Source organism: Camponotus vicinus, unplaced genomic scaffold, assembly GCF_025532165.1.
Source record: "Camponotus vicinus isolate PSW18456_S1 unplaced genomic scaffold, iyCamVici1.0 SCAF_4, whole genome shotgun sequence".
NCBI classification, from domain to species: Eukaryota; Metazoa; Arthropoda; class Insecta; order Hymenoptera; family Formicidae; genus Camponotus; species Camponotus vicinus.
In genome coordinates, this window is record NW_028141976.1 from 3,391,871 (window position 1) to 3,403,948 (window position 12,078).

Here is a 12,078-nt window from a genome sequence, read left to right on the forward strand (position 1 = left end):
CGCGTATCCATGAGAAACGCTTTTGAAATATTACTTTGGTTGATTATTACAATTATTGTTAGCGTACGTTGAGCAGCGTCAATTTTTCACGGTACAATATTTATCTCCGGACGAGTCGGAACCGCACTGTGACCTTGGCCCGAAAGTTCGCCTCTCGTCGGTTATATTTATCCAGCGGTGTAGTGCGTGCGCGTTTACATGGTGGATTCTCACTGTGTTGCAAGAGAAGCACAGGCGATATAAGCGCCGATGCGCGCTTGTCCGTGAAGAGCAACTTCCATTAATTTCAGGCGTCTCATAACTTTCCGACGTATTCGCGAAGCGCGCGCGGATCAGATATCAAGTCCTTATTAAGATAGATCTTAATGAATATTAATCGTAGCGGAGTCATTCTCGCGCGACACTATAGATTCACAACGGCGAAACGACGATCGTGAGCTAGGTTTGACGATCTAAGGAGGTGCCCTGAAGTGCGACTTTCGCAAATTGCGGTCGCCGGCGCGGCGGCTTCGCAAAAGCGCACCGGGTATGTTAACGGTGCCGTTCATTTTGCATTACGTGCGAACGCGGTTCGCAGTTGAAGACGGTGATGGATTAGATACGGCGGCGGTCGCGATTTATTCCCGACGCTAATACTTGCGCGGAGAAATCGCTCGCGCGCGGGAGATGCGAATTAATCAACGTAAAATTATGGAATGACAAATGACATCCACTTTTGCGGATGAAAGTTCCCGTAGACGACGTAGGAGATAGTCCAAAAGTCAGCGATCTATGTGTTATATGTGGATTATCTGGATTTTGAATATAATTAATTTTCATCGTACGTATCGCGATAAATTTACTCGGTAAGATAAACTACGAAAAATGATTACTCTCTCCCGAGTAATGCTCTTTTAATGGATTTGCGAGTCATCAATTATTGCGCGATGATTCGCGGTAAAATATACCTCGCAGAACGTGGCGACACGGTGTCATCGTCGATCAAAAAGAATTATTCTCATATATGATAGAGACATATTTCTGGCAGAAGACGAGTCGTCACGTGTCTTGGACACGAACGTTGAAGGGAGATTAGACAAACAGGATTATACGAAGCCCGACATTTTCAGGTGGACACGTGTTGCGGTCTAGTATCGGATGTTATTTCTTAAAATGCATTTATCGCGCAGCAGAATTTATTTCTAGCGCAACGAGGACCATGTGAATATATCGATCTGCGACTGCGATAAAAATGATAATTGCCTGGTGAACGCTCGATGGATCTCCCTTCATACTGAGGATTACAGAATATGTGCTAACGAGCCACTTTTACCCTGCACACGTGCAATGCACGATAATCTCTTCCCCATTGTTGTATGCGCCCCGACGAGTACATTCATACGGGAGAATCTAATAATAAAGTTTACTAGATCGATGATGTTATTGATAGAAGAGTGAGAATATACTTTTGATACCGGATATCAATCACATGCTAGAATGATAAATTAAAAAGAGAAAAATTCTTTTTATGCCAATCTCAGTCATTATATTATATGTACAGTGATTTCTTTAATAATTCATTTCTGAATAACTCTAATTCAATTATTAAAAATTTACATTAATTAGATACAATTTGTGAAAATCTAATATTCATAAAAAATAAAATATATTATTATAAATTCTTTATAATTCTAAATTTTATATTTTATGATTTTATAATATTTAACAATATATTACGATATTTTAGATACATTATTTATTTTATTGTTCATGTTTTATTCAAATATTATTATAAATATCTTACTTGTCACACATCTTTACAACACATATCACATTTTGCAAAATATTTTTTTTATGTCAGTTTATCATATAATAGAATTATAGTTTGTTAAAAGAGAAGAACAGATACATTTAAACATCCGAAAAATTAACAAGAAGAAATCTTATTTAATAATTTAACGAAAAACTCACAGTTTATTATCGAATCATTCTACTCGGTCATCTCTGTCAATTTTTTCCAGTCTTTAGAGTAGAATTTTCAAGGAAGATTGTGTTTGATGTTAAATGTGGCTTGAGAATAATCCGGCATTTTTAGCAGCGCCGCTTCTTTGTACAAAAGCTAAAGTCCAATGCGGCGGAAACGGTGCATATTATCATCGCGCGGGCGTTCTTGAACGATGCTCTTCCCGAGCGCTTCATTGTAGATGAAAGATATATCGTACAGCTGCAGTTCGCGGCAGTTTCGGACGTTCTTCGTTAACATCCATTTAAATTCATTATTACCATGTTTAAACACGTACTACATACTCGTCCCCGTGCAAACACTATTATCTTGTTTGACGAAGCAACAGCGATCTTCTTTAGTAGGACTCTACGAATTTCTGAAAAGAAACGCATTTCAAAATTTATCGTTTATTCATAATATATTGTAAAAAAGATTCACATAAATATTTGCTTAAAAAACTAAAATGCGATGTTTAAATAATTCAATAGAAGAGAAATCGTTGACAAATTTATCTAACGCGAGTACAAGCATTAAAATTTGAACGAATTGAAGGATTAGAAGAATCCCCGCTCGTCAAGAACAATGTAATAATAAAAAATGTCGGAAATTGCGACAGCGGACAATGACATTCATGCGGACAGCGACAATGTTAATAAAAAATTACAATATGCGCGCTCGCCGGACGAGAGCGCGAATGTTCGGCACGCACTCGCTCGCTCGCACACGCTCACGCGTTACAATCATGCTCGCACACGCTGGTATTCGGACCTGCACGCATCTCGATCAGTGGCCGGCCGACCATCCTGCCCGAAAGACGTCTCGAAAGACCCTCGTGAGACGCCCCACGAAAATCGATCGGCGGGGTTCCCGTTCCCTCCACATCCGCCGGATGCCGAGGAACCGGTCGACCACTTTCGGCGTTCATTTCGCGTGGATTATTCGTCTAGTTCGGTGTTTCCCAGGCAGTGCTACTAGAATAGAAATTTAGTGATCTCTGTAGGCGAGTTTAAGGATTCTGTGAGAAAAAAGGATCTTGAACATTTACGGGTTATTATCTTTGTTCATTTCGTGATATTTAATTTAATCATCATTTCGTGATACTCAATTTAACAGAGAACTTATTTATATGCTCGATTCAAGACCATTTTCTTAAGATATTATATAATGCTTGTAATTTTTTTAATAGATAGCTTTTTTTTAATTGACAGAACAAAATAGTATTATAATTTATTAATATTCTAAAGGTATACATGCTCCGTGATTGTCAATTAGATTAGAAAAACTACTATAGCTAAATTTTACTGGGAAATGCTGATCTAGTTGATTCCGATCTCTTTTCTCTAACGAGACAATTCGCGGTCACGAATTATGGAATTCAAAATCGGGTACAAGTATCGTTATTAATTAAGCAATTGACGTACGAAGAATCTGAGGAACGTGATCGTTGTTCGCGGAGGATCGGAAAGTGTTCTCGGAGCGAAAGTGGAGGATCATAAAATGCGGATGAATGTAGGCGCATTCTCGTTTCACGGCTTCAAGAAGGTGAGAATGGCCATGGTATTTTCGAATAAGCGGCTTCCGGCGTCGTTTTTTCCCAAATCTGAATAGTTTTTTTCGCGATTCGCCGCAGGATTCGCCGAGAATTTCGCTCCTCGTCCGTTTTATCCTGGCATCGGGCCAGCATCGCCGCCAACTTCGATATCGCGACGAGTATTCCTCGCTCTCTTTCGCTCTACTTCGGCATAGTTGAACGGCATAACTGCACGAAAAAGATTCCGACGGCGGCTTCTAATTTGAAACTGGTTACGTCGGACGAAGCGGCGTTTCCCCTATTTTTATCCGCGCTGCACGTAGAAAATAGACTGGCTGTGTATTTTATGATCAAAGGTGACATATCTAGGCGAATAATGTTCTTGGATGAGATACTTTGGATGGGATGAAAGATCGGTGAAAAATGCGATAAAAATGCTTCTACTTTCCGTTCTCTCTCTTTCTCCCCTTATTCCCTCTTTTTTCTAAAATAATTATTAGCATCTATCATATTCTTTAATATACATTTCGTTGAGTCTATAATAAATTCAACCATAATCGATCATACACGCTCATGTGTGTCACGTTTCATGTCACAAAAGATTTGAAAAATATGTAAAAAGCATCATTCAAAGAAGCGCATTGCTCGCGGAAACAACCCTTGACATTTAACGCTTTTTGCCGATAGAAAATACCAGGGAGGAAAATTAAAATGCAACGGCGGACGCGCTCGGAAAATAGTCACTCGCCCGAAATAAAGAAATCTCGTCAAATCGCTCGTGATATATGTTTGTTTCATTTTCCGCGTGTATCGTTCACGTAGCGAATTATACCTGATGCCGCGATATTGGATTACCGGTGGGAGTTGGCGAGAGAAAGAGAAAGAAAGAGAGAGAGCGAAAGAGAGAAGGCTACATACAATGCCTCGCGCTTTTAATTTAATATACGTGTCGCGGGAGAGTCTTCGGCGGAATCCAGACGCATCAGTACCAAGTCGACCTTCCTGCGATGGCGAGGTGAATCCGGTTCTTCTCCTCCTATGCTCGCGATAGAGAGGCCTTGCGAAGAGACCACACGCATCCTCGACTCGTGTTGTCGCGCGCTGAGAAAAGCCAAAGGGTCCGGTCGATCCTCTAATTAAAATTCGCTCGCAACGGCCGGCTTTCTTCCATGCCTGAGGTTTTGTTCTCGTTCATTGAGTACTGCAAGCGCTGTCTGCCATCACCGTCCGTAAGTCCAACTGTGTGATCCGTCACTTACTCACATTTCTTTTTTTTTTCTCGTCTACGCGAAAGATTCAGTTTATTTCGATTCTCGGACGCGGAGGGGAAAAACTCAAAGTGCGTGAAAAGTAGAGTTTCGCGGCTGACTTTTAATCTCCTCGGCGGCATATCGTCCCATCGCCGCTCTGTACCGACAATGAGTGGAGATTTCGCTCGTTTGTTATAACCGCGTTTTTCTAATTCGCGCGGCTCGATTCCGTTGATACGGTGTAACAGAATATATCATATCGGTTTCTCGATTTATAACCGCGCCGTGTTTTACCGCCGGGGATTTTTCCTCGCTGAGAAGGTTCCTCGAGGAGATTAATCGCTCGCGCGAGAAATTGCTTCGCCAGGCGAGAAATTGCTCCGATCGAATGAAATTCGCGTCGATACACGTACCAAAGTGTGTCCTTTTCCACGCCGAGTATCCTTTCTGAGGCTGCCTTTGAACGTTGATATCGTAAATCAACATTCGCTCTATCTAACACGTGACGGGCACAGAGACCAGGCATCGGGTGTCAAAAGGGAGAGCATTCTTGTCCGGCGGATATGTCAACCTGCTCTGTGATGCCGGTCTCTCTACAAGACATTTTGGTAAATATCTCCAACTCTTTCTGACTGTTATTGGTGGTCGCTTCAAAGGTCTATTAACACGACTGCTTGTGTAGCGAGTAACTCTGACATTTCTAAAATAATTAAATGCAATCCGCGATAAATTAGATTTTGCGATGTTTTTTTTTGCCTCCATTTTTTCCATAAATATTGATACACGGATTATTTTTTCTCCGTTTCGTTGCGCGCATATAATTCCCGTAAAATGTCTCTCGTCCCGATAATTAAGCGAATATCACGGCTTTGCTACGTATTTATCATTAATATTCGTTGTGCAGCGAAGCTAAGCGCTTTAATTAACTGTCACTTCAAAGAGAATACGTTAAATATAGTTTCTTTTCGAAATGCTTTTTTTATTCGAGAAACGGAATTATGAAATGTCACATTTCTTCCGATAAAATTTTCTCGTCTCTGTGTAATCAGAGTTTCTACATCTTCTAAAAATTCCACTATATCGGTTTCTTTCGTTGAAATAATCGATTTAATTCAGAGTTTAACAAGGCGCACATATCTGAGAATACGAGCGTCGTTCTCATTGTCCGTCGTCCGAAGTAAGTTCCAGGTAATTGATGTTAACGTTTAATGAAATTCCGCGAACGAAAGAAAAGTACAAGGGGCTGTATTGAACTTACGAATGCGCGCTTGCTGCCTACCGGCCTTACGCTCAACCGGTTACACTGGTTTCGCGAGAAAAGAAGCTAAAAGGAGCATTACGGATAGAACCGCACCGCACTCGGCATTGGGTGGGAGATGCATAAAAAGGGAACGCATTCGATAGCAGCTGCTGTTAAATTCACGAACACGCGTTACGTCATGTATAACTGGTCGCGCGATATCGCAAAAATATTTAATTGAACTTTTTGTCTTATTCAACGGCGAAAACTTAAAACGGATTATATTTATTAGCATCGTTGCGACAACAAATTGTTCGCGTAATTCTTTCGACGTTTCTCAGCAATTGGAAAATATTATCTCTGATGCAAAATTGCTTTGTTACCGCGTACGTTATGCAATCGCGGTCTATTAACTCGCTATAATTAATATTTCAAAGTATAAATTTGTTTAATGGGAATATGATTTTACGCTTCACTAAAATGTTACGGCTCGTTCAACATCAAATATTAACATGCGCAAAATTTGCACGCGCACGTGCGAAGTGAATTTACATTTTATCCGATACATTTTTACATTTTCTTGTCATTGTAACAATACTAACGTGAGAGGAAGGCGATTAAACGGAAAACAGAGACGGGAGATAGATCGTTCGGAAATATGCATGTACCGTACACCTCTATATTTTTTCGACATTTCGCATTTGACATTTCGCACTTTAAAAATACATGTACATACATGGGCTATATATTTTCGCACGGTAAGGGTGAAGTGACATTTCGGCGCTCAGCGTCGTGATATTTCCAATACATTAATTCCGACAAAAGCTCGAAAACTTTTCAAAACGCATATGCCGATATTGCTCTCGAAAAAAAATATTTTTACAACGCCCCTCGACCTTTTACTCTCGATTGTGTCCTCTCTTGCGTCGAAAACGTCCCATGAAGCGTATAAGTTGCATGTACATCACGCGAGCTCGTTTATGTGCCCGCGAAAACTATATACATATCATGGTTGAAATTATTAGATCCATGTCGACTGAGAGAACACAGGGTGAAAGGTCTTTTCCCAAGAGAGATGGACGAGATCAGTTTCATTACAGGCTGACGACTGTGCAAAGTTCATGCATTTATTTAGCGTCAATCAATGAAATGCAACTGAGGTAGAAGATTGTAAAATGCAAATAATACAATACAATGTAGATTTATTAAAACTGTACGCAGATACATCAGATATACGCCCTCGCGTCACTTATCTTAATCCCGCAAGAAATATCGAGCGATATCGAATATATCGATAATCTCGTAAATTTAAACATCCTCATTGTCGTCTCGAGGTCAGCAGCGCCCACGAATTTGGCCTAACTTGCGACGAGGTCGCGCAACATCCGGGGTCGGGATCGTTTCTCTCGGCCGTCTACGGCATCGACCTGAACCGAGAGCGTCGACAGCAGCCCCGTTTTCGGCAGCGGGAAGAGGAACGCCCGCGATTTCTCGTCGTTGGTTTGCTTCTTCGCCGAGAGTATTTTCGTTTCTGGCACGTCGCTGAGGCCTACATCGCGACACGGCATGGGCCTCGCTTGGTTTGCGCATTCGCGCGCGCGTTATGTAACCTCGCCGCCCTTAGTCGCGTGCGACCATGCTCGTTAGGTGGTTTCTGCGATCTGGTTGTTTCTAAGACCGCGCCTTTCAGACGCGGAAATCGCAAATACGGCCATTTTACGCGCGCGTTCTCCTCTCCCGGTGTGCTAAATTTCGCGTCGACGTTGTTCGGCATAATTCCCGATTGGATGAGTGCTCGCGAGCTTGCCAGGCGTGGTACGAATCTTCAAGTTCGTGCGATAAAACACAACATTAAAGTATACTATTATCTAGCAATAAAATTTTGAATAATAAATAATATAATTATATCAATATAATTCCATTAAATCAATGATCAATCTTTGATTAGAAGATTCGAGTGAGAATTAAATTTTTCTGCTGAGAACGAATTTTATTATTGGTGCGTCTTATGCATTTTATTGCACAAACGTCAATACTTTAAGCTCGCTCGTACTCATCTAAATATTTTTTTTTGTTAATTTTGTCACGTGTCTGCGAAATCGAATCTAAGATGACGCGCCAGCGGATGTCGTGATTGCCGGTGGACGATCGAGTAAATTTTTAATATTGCTGGTGTACTACGTTCTTAAACTGGTCTGTGGCTTACTAGAGAAACTGGTAATGTGTCTATCGGAAAAAGGATAGTTTATTATATGGCAAAAATTGTATGATACTTTTTAGCGAAAACATAAAGTTGGTGTAATTCGTGACGCTTTTGTGACCTATGCGATATTTTTTCAGATACTAAAAAATATTTAAATGAGAAATTACTTTACAAACATTGTCAATATTAATTTCATCTGTTACTTTTTGACCAGGAGAAAATATTTCGAAAAACTAATAGAAATTATTGATAAATCACGCAAATTTTTTATGACATTCGTAACACTTGTCGATATTCTTCGGCACTAGATGAATATCATTGCGGTCGAGACCAGACAATTATTGCTGGAAAATTCTGTACTTTGTTTCTAGTTTAATTTAGGGCAAGAGAGGGAAACTCGTTTTCACCGATCAATGAAAGGAAAAAATGCACATAATCTCGCGACTTATCGCAAATAAACGTGGCCTGCATCGACGGAGAGAAGACCGCTGCGATTGCGCAAACGCGTGGTAAGCACGCACCAGAATGCGTGCGTGCGTGTGCATATTTCCGCGTGCATAATTCCCTGTTTTACGCGAGCTTCGAACGCGACGAAGACCGGATTGCGTAACGCGGAGTGCGCGACTAGCTGTATCGGAATCGATCAGCTGATCGAGCAGCGAGAGGGAGAGAATTGTTCCGCGAGACGCCAATTTGTGCAGTGTCGCGTAATTAATCGGTGGATCGATTCGGCCCTTGATAAAGCGGGTCACCGTTATGATAATCCACGCCGGCGCGACGATCACGGCGGTATTAATTGACATTGCCTGAATAAATACGCATTCTCGAGGGCTCGATCGATCGTACCGCAATCTCAGGCAAAAAGTGGGTCGATCTTTGGATACGCGTGCACACGTTGCGAATCGTCCAACAATCGAGGGCGCATTGTCGTTCTAGTTTCTTTTTATTCGATAAAGCACATTCGAGATTGCAGATTCGATTCGATATCGTTAACGATGGAGATAAACATGTGAAACATTGTGTACCGTGTAAACTAATTCACGGTGATAAAATGATATTAAATTGCGAGTTAAAAATAGTAACTAGAGATTAACCGCGAAGCGGGTTAAATAAGCTTTGCGAAATTTTTGCGATTTTTTTCGCTAAAAAATGATAACTCGCGCGATGATAAAAGAATCTCACGCGATATCTCGCAACAGAACATATTAATAACGTGCCGCGCATTCCTACAATGCAGTCCGCGCACTGCATTTCACGGTGCATTAGAAAGTGGCGGTTTGAAACACGGCAGTAACACGTGTACGTTCGTTTCCGACGCGTGTATGCGGCGCGTTGTCAGTTCCTCTCGTTAGTCGAAACGCGTAAACGCGCGTCGACCCAATTATAGTTGACGCGATTGCGTAACGTTTTTTACGCCTTTTTTCGTCCGCGAGAGTTATACTAAATGTTTCTTCTCGGTGAACCGCGGCAAAATCCCTCAATTGAGTCTGGGTCGTATGTCGATATCTCGTTTTTAAAAATAGACAACGATTAATCAACGGTGTAATCAAGATCTACTTTGGAACGCTTAATTAATCTTGGATCACCGGTGCAATCAGCGTTCGCGCGCGATGAATCGCGCCTCTCTTCTAAAGCTTGATAAAAGAAAGAAAGATCGAATGTGCATCTCTTTTCAGAATCGTGGCGGATAAATTTGATCGTTGTAATTTATGGCTTTTGTCGCGAGCGATTTGCCGAGAATGAGAATAATCGACGAGTCATTACACTGATAATAGACAGCTCGATAGTGAGTTTATCGTGAGGCCTTCCGACACTTTTACGTCTCTCGGCGGTTTAGTGCAATACGTTTTCTCACACGCGCCGGTCGTTCGCACGTTTAACAACTTGTATTATCGATCCTCGATACATTCACAGAACTTGAAAGACGATAATTGCTACGATATTGTTGTATATGTTAAGAGAGGACGGATCTCTTCCGCTTTATTCTTCAAGTATAATGAAGTTCCTGGTCAAGTACTACAACTTCCTGAACATCAAGTTCTCCACGGTGAGATCTTTAAGCACGATATTTTATTATTGCGACGAATAGGAGTAAGTTTTATCGTTAAGCGAAGATTGCATCAGCTGATAAATAACTATGCATGATTTTTTTTCATGAAACGTATTTCGCGCGTCGCTTGAATATTCCGGAATGTGATTTTTGATTTTTGATCTTCCGGAGCTTTATTAAAACTGAAAAGTATAGGATATAACGCTTCGCCTTGGATCTAAGTTACGAGGATTGACAGCCTCGGCGTTTATCGATAATTGTACGCGAGTGGACGTATCTTTATCGCGCGCCCCATAATGGATCGCGAAATCCGACGACCTCTTAGATATCACGCATGAAAGAATGGCATTATGTGGATTCCGCGGTTCGTCGTAGCAGCCGCAAGATACATTTGCCGTGACGGTCGCGCGTTATCGTGTCATTTATCACTCGTCTCATCTTCTCTCCTTTTATTTTCGTCGCAATCGCCATAATGGGATTTTTCTGAAATATTTAGTCACACGCGGTATCGCTAAAAAAATTCATTAATATTTTTCCCAACGTTATCGGGATGTCGGGAACCCCTCGTGATATATGCCGATGTTTCTCCTTCGAGAAGAAACATTTGTGATCTGTCATTCTTCAAGGATGCTCCCGAGATAAAGAATCGCACGCGTCTGAACGAATGAATATAAATGAGAAAATAATGAGTATCGAAATTTTATTCATTTTTGTGTTATATTAAATGTCGAATATATATGACATTTCCATCTCTATCTGAAACTTTGAATATTACTGTTTGTGTCATTCCGTAGACATGATGTACATACAGATGATTCTATTTATACACATATTATCGAATTTGCTAATCGTCTTGATGACTCGTACGACAAAGTGCAAACCACTTTTAAAACCGACAAGACGCCAAGATTGTCCGCTGATGACGCGTGCGCTTTTCTATTGAGCAAAAAATGCATTCGGGAAGTTTATTAGTCGGCGATATTATCGGTGTCAGTAATGCGATTTAATGTCATTGTCTGCTGACGTTTCCGCGTATAATACGGTTGCGTCATACGACACTGTTGTCGCATTCGCGAATCGCTAATAACGCAACGCAACAAGACGATTCATCGAGTGATTAGTGGGTCAAAGTTTCCCTATCGATTTCGCAAGTCGAGACGATGCAAATTTTTCGACGAATTTCGCAGGCACCTCTGACACACAGAAAGTTCTTGAAAGTTTCACACGACATCGTTCCGGTCTGACCCGGTATTTTTATCAACATAAACATTTTTACTGGACGTTGAGTTTTATCACCAATTAAAAGTGAAAATGACTCGCATATATTTAATTAATACGCTCTATAACGTACCTTCTTTACATAATTCATTTTAGAGATAAAAAGTAACACATGTGTTAAAAATAATAACAGAATTTGATAATTATCTGGATTTTAATGTCTTCGCACAGCGGGATATTTGGTGAAAGTACGTGTGTTTAAGGCGCATTAAAGATACGTTTATCATTAGCACCTCGTTTCGAATTTACCTGGTTAATTGCTTGAAAAAATTATAGTTTAAAAAGGGATACGGAGAAAGAGAGAAAGCGGAAAAAATATCCCTCGTGAATGCACTATGTTCGCAATCGAAGAGAACTCTTATTTTCCTCGAGGGGCAGATAAATATCAATCGCTGAGGTTCTTTTGGTTTCACCCGGTATTGCATTCGTACCGCGAAATTAGCGAGGTGAGATGGCTAATTCTCCGTAACAGGGCGATAAGAAACGACGGAACATCACAAAAGCCTAATAGACTTTATCAGCGCGTCGCAGAGTGCATCGAC

General features: G+C 41.0%; 2 protein-coding genes across 8 annotated transcripts in view; one reads left to right on the top strand and one right to left on the bottom strand.

Moving 5' to 3' along the window:
* LOC145971238 (uncharacterized) overlaps window positions 1–12,078 on the top strand; it is a 140,286-nt gene that overhangs the window by 80,219 nt on the left and 47,989 nt on the right. The window lies entirely within an intron of this gene.
* LOC145971247 (coiled-coil domain-containing protein 43) overlaps window positions 1,776–12,078 on the bottom strand; it is a 60,420-nt gene continuing 50,117 nt past the window's right edge. The window contains exons 6-7 of one of the 4 annotated variants that reach the window (XR_014438818.1): window positions 2,753–2,952; window positions 1,776–2,360 (exon numbers count right to left, since the gene is read on the bottom strand). The gene's annotated coding sequence lies outside the window, so the exon portion shown is untranslated. Of the gene's footprint in view, window positions 2,361–2,752; window positions 2,956–12,078 lie in introns of all 4 variants that reach the window. The other 3 variants (XR_014438817.1, XR_014438815.1, XR_014438816.1) reach the window with 3 other exon arrangements.